This window comes from Seriola aureovittata, chromosome 12 (genome assembly GCF_021018895.1).
Source record: "Seriola aureovittata isolate HTS-2021-v1 ecotype China chromosome 12, ASM2101889v1, whole genome shotgun sequence".
NCBI classification, from domain to species: Eukaryota; Metazoa; Chordata; class Actinopteri; order Carangiformes; family Carangidae; genus Seriola; species Seriola aureovittata.
In genome coordinates, this window is record NC_079375.1 from 2,049,845 (window position 1) to 2,057,277 (window position 7,433).

Genomic DNA, 7,433 nt, shown 5'->3' on the forward strand with positions numbered 1-7,433 from the left:
TTTTTTTTTTTTCCTGGCTATGCCTGGAAAGCTGGAAAACTGTCTATCAGACTCGTGGGTTCCGGCTTCGAGGCAAATGTTTACAGAGCTGCTACAGACGCCAGATTCACCGGCGTCCCGCTCTTTTCTCCAGGGTCCATGCGACCGTGGAGATTTTCCACTTCATGCAGAAGGAGGCAGCTGTGAGTCTAAAAGCTCGAGCGAAGAGCTCCACTGCCTTTTACTCATTCCAAAAAAAAAAAAAAAAGATGGTGGCCTGTGTCCCAGTTTAATAATAATCACCTCACACACAGGTACACACATTAACACTTCAGGCTGCATCTTTATGTCTCTTTACATGTTTACGCTTCACACAAAAATGTTCGATGTTTTGCTGAGTTTTTATTACACTATACTTTTTGAATCTCACCCCTGATAAATACTATATATTACAAAAAACTAAAACACTGAAACTAATAAAAACTAAAACTGAGTATTTTCAAAAAACAAAAAACTGATTAAAACTAAAGCGAAATTGAAAACAAAACGTCAAGACAATATAAAGATAAACACTAAAGAAGAATCCAAAAATATTATAACCCTGAGTAGGAATATTAATAACAAAAACAATGCTAATATAATAATAAAGATGAGGAGGAGGAGAACTATACCCCAATGTCACTGAATTCCAGAACAAATGAAGAAGAGTCCAGGAAAATGACCACAGTGTACTTTATTAAATGAATTTTGGTAGTTTGCGTTGCATTAGATTCAAATAAAAATTTACAAAAATCCCATATATACAAAAATGTCATTTTGATCATGTTCATCACTCTTGATTTATTTTTACAATAAAATGTATTTTTCCCCATTGTACTTTCATCACAATGCAACTTACTGAAAAGACCAATTTTTTTTTTTTTGTCTTAAACATTTGTATCTTTTTTTTAATACACCACATACACCACATTTAATCTTTTTTTTTTTTTTCTCTGTAGCATATCGTCATAGTTACAGCCATCGCGTGGCGTCGGACCTCTAAAGACACCCGTCACAGTCAGAACTCAAAGAGAGGAATGTTCTTTTTTAACATGTACACTTTGCATACATTTATTTACAGATACGCTTTTTATGTTGATCGCTTCACTACCTGTGGTACTCCATGTTCAACCAACTCTCTACACAGACATCTGTACAGGATGATTATACAAGTGTGACTGGACTCTTATCATTATTCGCCTGCTGGTTACTGTGCTTCTACTAAGGCTGAGTGATCTGGACCAGATGTGGCTGCAGCTGCACAGGTCTGGTCCTGACCCTCCACGCTCCTGTTCTGTTGTGTTTGCATGGTTGTTCCAGACCCTCTGCAGCAGAGCTTTGGTCCATGACAGCTGGTGAACAGAGAGACGCTCACAAGCAGACGCATGGCCTGTTCACATCTCAGAGCTACAGAGGACATAGAGACACAGCCACATGGCTGCTGTCTGCTGGATATGTGAGCAGGACTGTTTGTGTCATTGCCAGCTCCCACACGTGGTTCTGTGGAGGGTTGTGTCATTGCATTGTTCAGAGCCTTTCAAAATGTGGCTACAAAAGTTAAACTATGGTAAAAAAAAAAAAAAGAAAGTCATACTGGTTGTCAGTAAAGATGGTCCCGGCCTCCTTTAGAGTGGGAACCCAAGCATCAGCCACCAGGGCTGAGCCAACACTAAAGTGCCATAACCTGCAGTTCCTCTCCTGACCACTAGAGTCTGGCTCTGAACGATTGTGCTGGATGTGTTGCGCATCGCCCATGCACATGCATGCACGAAGGTGGGAACAGATGTTTTCCCACTCTTCTATCTGGCATCAGTACTTACATGTTTTTTTTTTTAAATGTTTTAAACATTAACACTCTTTCATTGTTTTTTTTTTTTGGCCTATCACTGTGATAAGCCAGTGATAGGAACTTGTATGTTGTTGCCACTGGCCCACATCATATACTCAGCTATCTCAGTCTGACTGTGCGCTAACACATTACATCCATGGCAAAAACTGAAGTATCGACATAGATATCTGATTAGCAACAGGAAGAATTAAAAGGAAAGAGTCAGAGACAAGTGATCTCTCCACCGTCCAATGAGTTTCCCCTGATTTCACTTCGGTCCTGAATGTTTGTTATCAATAAAATAAAAAGTGTCTGAGAACGTGTTAATTAGCCTCGGTATTGTTAAGGGTCAAATGTGGGCTGCCAACATTTTTGAGATTTTGGGCCATGAGTTGGAAAAGGTCGGGGAGTGCTGCAGTAAGGCCTTTAACATGGACCTGTGTGGAACTCTTTACTCAATATTATATTATAAATGTTTAATTATATCCTGCTGTTGTGCAGTTTTGCTAATGTAACTCCCTACAGTAACAAAAACAATCAGCTGAGACGTCTGCAGGCTCATTTATAACGTGATGAAGACGTTCAGCGGAGACACACTGAGGCACTGAAGGAGAAACTGAAACGTTTCTCCGACAGCAGCTGATGAGCGAAGGGGAAACAACGATGTCTTTTTTTTCCCAACATTGTGTTCCTCTACATAGCTTGTTTCTTTATAGTATCGTCACACGTGATGTGAAAGAGAATCAGCTGTTTGCTACAGCGAAGACTCAGGTTCTGGTTCTGGGCGATGAAAGATGGAGGACTGAGGTCTATACAACCTCTGTGACAAGGACTCGGTCCTAGTATAAGCACAGTAACTGCTGTTGACACGTTATGCTATTGAATAGTGTAAGAAGAATACACACACACACACACACACACACACACACACACACACACACACACTGGGCTAACCAGAAAACCAAGCTGTGCTATCAGTACAGCCTCAAACAAAGTCCTGGTGATGAGGTGGAAATAAAGACAAAAATAGAAATCTGTTCTCTTTAAGGCAAACTAAACATAGAAAGCAGCTTATAAGAGTTATGAGCAGAGTGAGGGAGGGAGTCTGTTGATGTGTGCCCTGGTTATGAAACACTTCCTTCAGTGAGCAGGATACCCACCACCACTCGCACACCGGAGAACGAGAGCACCTGTGGGACGTTAACGGAGGGTTCCCCTTCCTGTGACCACACCCTCCTGCCGCCACACCTCTTTAAAGTAAACCGTAGGGTCAGATTCATTAAAACTGTGCAGCGCTGTGAAGTGCAGCGCTGTGCATGTCTGTGCAAACTGTATGATGAATTAAAATCCAGTTTCATTTTTAAAAAATATTGCCAAAATGAGTATAAATGAATAATTTAAGCCCATTTAATAAGGTGGAAATCATCTGGAAAACCAGAACATAAATCCCATTCTAATAAACGTTGCAGTTGCAGTTTCAGTTTGGCACATTGTCTGCAAAGCTGAAAACGAGTCAGTTACTCATCAGTTTCACTATGATCGTCTCAGTGTTCTGCAGCTTAATGTTGTGATTTCTGTTGCGTTGGGTCTAAAGCGTCGCCTCTCCTACAGCAGGGAATCTATTGCTGATGAAGGGTGGAGGGTATTCTGTCCATGAAACAAACTGAGGTAGCTTTATGTTCAGTAGATATCAGTATACATCATATATTTCAGTGTGTGTGTTCACGAGATGGTGATGAGTTAACGAAGGCTACACCGGATTAACAGGGAGACACTGCAAATAAACGTATTACAGAAATGCTTTGATGTCCCTTTGAAATAACAGAAGGCTGCATTTACACAGAGAGGACACGTCTGCTCTTCACGCTGTCTCGTCGCCGCTGAGTTTTATCCGACAGACGGGTTCGAGTGACGCCTCGTCCGATCGTTTAAAACACTGCTTTCATGAACTTTCTGCCGGATGTGGAGGCATGAGAAGATAAACCCAGCAAGGACCTCTGCTGGTGAATTAGGCCAACGACAGGAGGAAGGCGTCTGTCCGGGTGCGACGCCTCAGACCCCCTGACGCTTTCAGCCGCATCATGTCAAAATAATGCAGAATAAGAATGAATAGATTTTTGGGAGATGACTTCCTGATTCCCTCCTCATGTCCAAACGTAGAGCCGACCGTGAGCTCGTGCTGTGCTGTTTAAATGCAGCCTTGTACAGTGTGTGCCGTCCTTGAAGTCTAACAGTATTGTGCCATCTTGAAACCTGTGCTTTTTTTCTATTGGACAGTTCAACAAAACAAAACAAATAAAAACAACCTGCCTGGTGTCTACATGACCCACACCGCAGGTCCACCACCAACAACCAACTCCAGTCAGATGGAAAAGCTCACCTTTCAGTAAACCTCAAGCTCAAAATCAAGTAAAAGGCAAAATAATAATTTAAAGGATCTGTGGTTAAAGCAGCTGAAAATGTTCTCTACACACACACACACACACACACACACACACACACACTGATGAGAACACACACTCACACACACACTGTTGTGTGGTGGCAACAAGGCAAATAAATAAACCTAAAAACTACGTTTTAAAGTCATGTGACATACAAACGGTTTCATGAGCCACAAGCTAAGCTGAAAAAATAAGACACTTGAACTCATGGTAAAAGCAGCCGAGCATTGTAAACAAATAAAAACCTCGACACACTTAAAAGGACCACACCACAAGTTTTAGCTCCAACTACACATCATATCTACATGATAGTTTTGCAACACAGGCTGCACCTGGTTATATATTTGGATGTATTTTACCTACAGCCACCATTGTTTTCCTTTCATTTTATATGTAAGTACTACTGTAAGTAATGCAGTTAAAGCTCCATATAGTATAAAGGTAGATGTCCATGTGTTGTTTGATTATAGATCAGGTCTAGCTTCTATATTAATACTGTGGTAATACTAAGTATCAAAGCCTCAGTCCACAGAGAAATGCACACAGCCTGTATTCAGAAACTGAGCCTTAAAACCAGCCGTCAGGACTTCTGGAACTTTGTGATGTCACAACAAAGCTGTAACTGCTCTCAGCCCAAGCCCCACCCACCTGGACCCACCATCCACCCTTGCAGGATTTGGTTTCTCTGAGTGTTTACCTGAAATCTGCTATATTTTTATTCAATCACTCAGAAAACAGTCAGCCAATCGGTAGAGAGGCTCAAAGCCTCCTCTCTTCTGATTGGCTCACCAACCTGTTGTTACTAGAGCTCCAGAGAGAAGCCTGAGAGAGGAGATGTAAAACATCATTGAGATTGTTTTTTGGTTCTTAAAACCACAAGTGTATCTTCTTTTGGATCAACACAGGATCTGAAATCATTACCATAACAATAATCAATACAGATGATGTTCTCTTGAGTTTCAGTTGCAGGAAAACAGTAGAAAAAGTACATCCAACTTTCTGAAACACTGTCACCTGGTTTGCTGTGATGTAAAGTCACTATGACAGTAAATTGGCTAAAACAGCTGTATGGTCCTTTAAAGTTTGTCTCTGTTATGTCCAAATCATTCAAGATACTCCAGTGTTACATTTTTGTCTTGCAACCACCAACAAAAAAACAACTATTATAAAAACTATGCGTCGTTAAAATTTCTGTTTAATGAGAGATCCACAGCTAACAGCTGGAAGATGCCAGTTTCTTTGAGGGCACTGGATCATGGGAACTCATCCTGCTGGTTCTCTCTGTGGTATTGTGGGCTACAGGAGAACTATTTTAAATTGCCTGTTTAGTGCTTTATATGCATCACCAAAATGATAAGATGATGGATTGACTGAAGTCTTGGACATCAGCAAACAGAACTGATACTGATGAGACCATGAGGTCAGAAGAGCTCAGTGCGCCCGGGGCTGGTTTGTTGAAGCAGGATGAAGGTCTACAGTCTCATGCCATGATTATCCCATTGACTTGTTTTGTGCTTTTCTTTCCTCTTCCTCATTCTCAGGAAAAAAAAAAAAAAACAGACATTGCACTTGTGACGTAACAAAACGCAAACAACAACGTGGGACTTTCTTTTGTGCAGACGTTTAACATTTTAAAACACACGCTGTCACCATCTGAGGGGCAATGCCTCAACAATAGAAATCATACACGGTGGATTTGACTGACAGCTCATCTGTGTGATGATGTCATTGCCTCTGGCTTCCCAGCATTCCCTGAAGTCAAGCTGTCTGGGTTGGGGATGTGGTGTAGATGCAGTCTCTTTTCATACTACTCAGTATGTTGAAGGGCACCATGACAATATGCCTGATGTCAGTGGGGCCTGGGGGTCTCTTCTACCTGTCCAACACTTTTATCAGAGCGAGGTACCGCAACACTGTGGATATTCACGGGCCCTAGAAGACAGAAGACTTTGCTGACCCCTGACCCCTGTTTTAATGTCACCAATCATTCAGAAATGTCCCTGGACTAACGTCCTGAAACATGACAAGGTTTCTGGAAAACTCATGTCCAGACTCTCATGACATTTGCTGTTGATTGGAATCCTGTCTCCACAGGATGAAGGTTAGCAGAGAGGCCCTGATCTGTCATCCTTACATTTTCAGCACCGCTACTGATCTTGACCTCAAACACTGCATGACGCGACCTTGTCACAAGGTGTCGCTAGCAGGGCTTTAAACCTTTAGTCTTGATCCAGGATGTCCATACCACGCTGCTGAATGGTTGATCTGATGGAACCTGGACATTTCAGTCGAGTGACCATAAACTTTGTGAACATTATGGGACAAATGTTGAGAATACAAATCCAGCAGACCTTCTTAGACACATCTAATGGCTAAGGACACACTTTACAATTGTTGAGCTGATAAAAATAAGATTTGACACCTGATCAGGAGTTTGACCAAGCTTGTTCCAGTCTGGGTCAGATGGTGTTGACAGCGGGAGTTTAAGTCATACAGTGGTGATCCAGCTGCTGCCTGTCATTCTCATTAAGACCATTTTAAATGTCTATACAGTATAAAGGCAGATGTCCATGTGTTGTGTGATTATAGATCAGGTCTAGCTTCTATATTAATACTGTGAAAGTATCAAAGCGCTCAGTCCACAGAGAAATGCACACAGCCTGTATTCAGAAACTGAGCCTTAAAACCAGCCGTCAGGACTTCTGGAACTTTGTGATGTCACAACAAAGCTGTAACTGCTCTCAGCCACGCCCCAAGCCCCACCCACCTGGACCCACCATCCACCCTTGCAGGATTTGGTTTCTCTGAGTGTTTACCTGAAATCTGCTATATTTTTATTCAATCACTCAGAAAACAGTCAGCCAATCGGTAGAGAGGCTCAAAGCCTCCTCTCTTCTGATTGGCTCACCAACCTGTTGTTACTAGAGCTCCAGAGAGAAGCCTGAGAGAGGAGATGTAAAACATCATTGAGATGGTTTTTGGTTCTTAAAAAAAACCCCAAATATTTCTTCTTATGGATCAGCACTTCAAATACAACACAGGAAATGAGAAAGTATGGAACTTTAAACATATTTGATAATTACGCTTGGAACAAGACATTGACATCATGTCAAGAAACAATAAAAAGAAAACTGTTTAGTGTT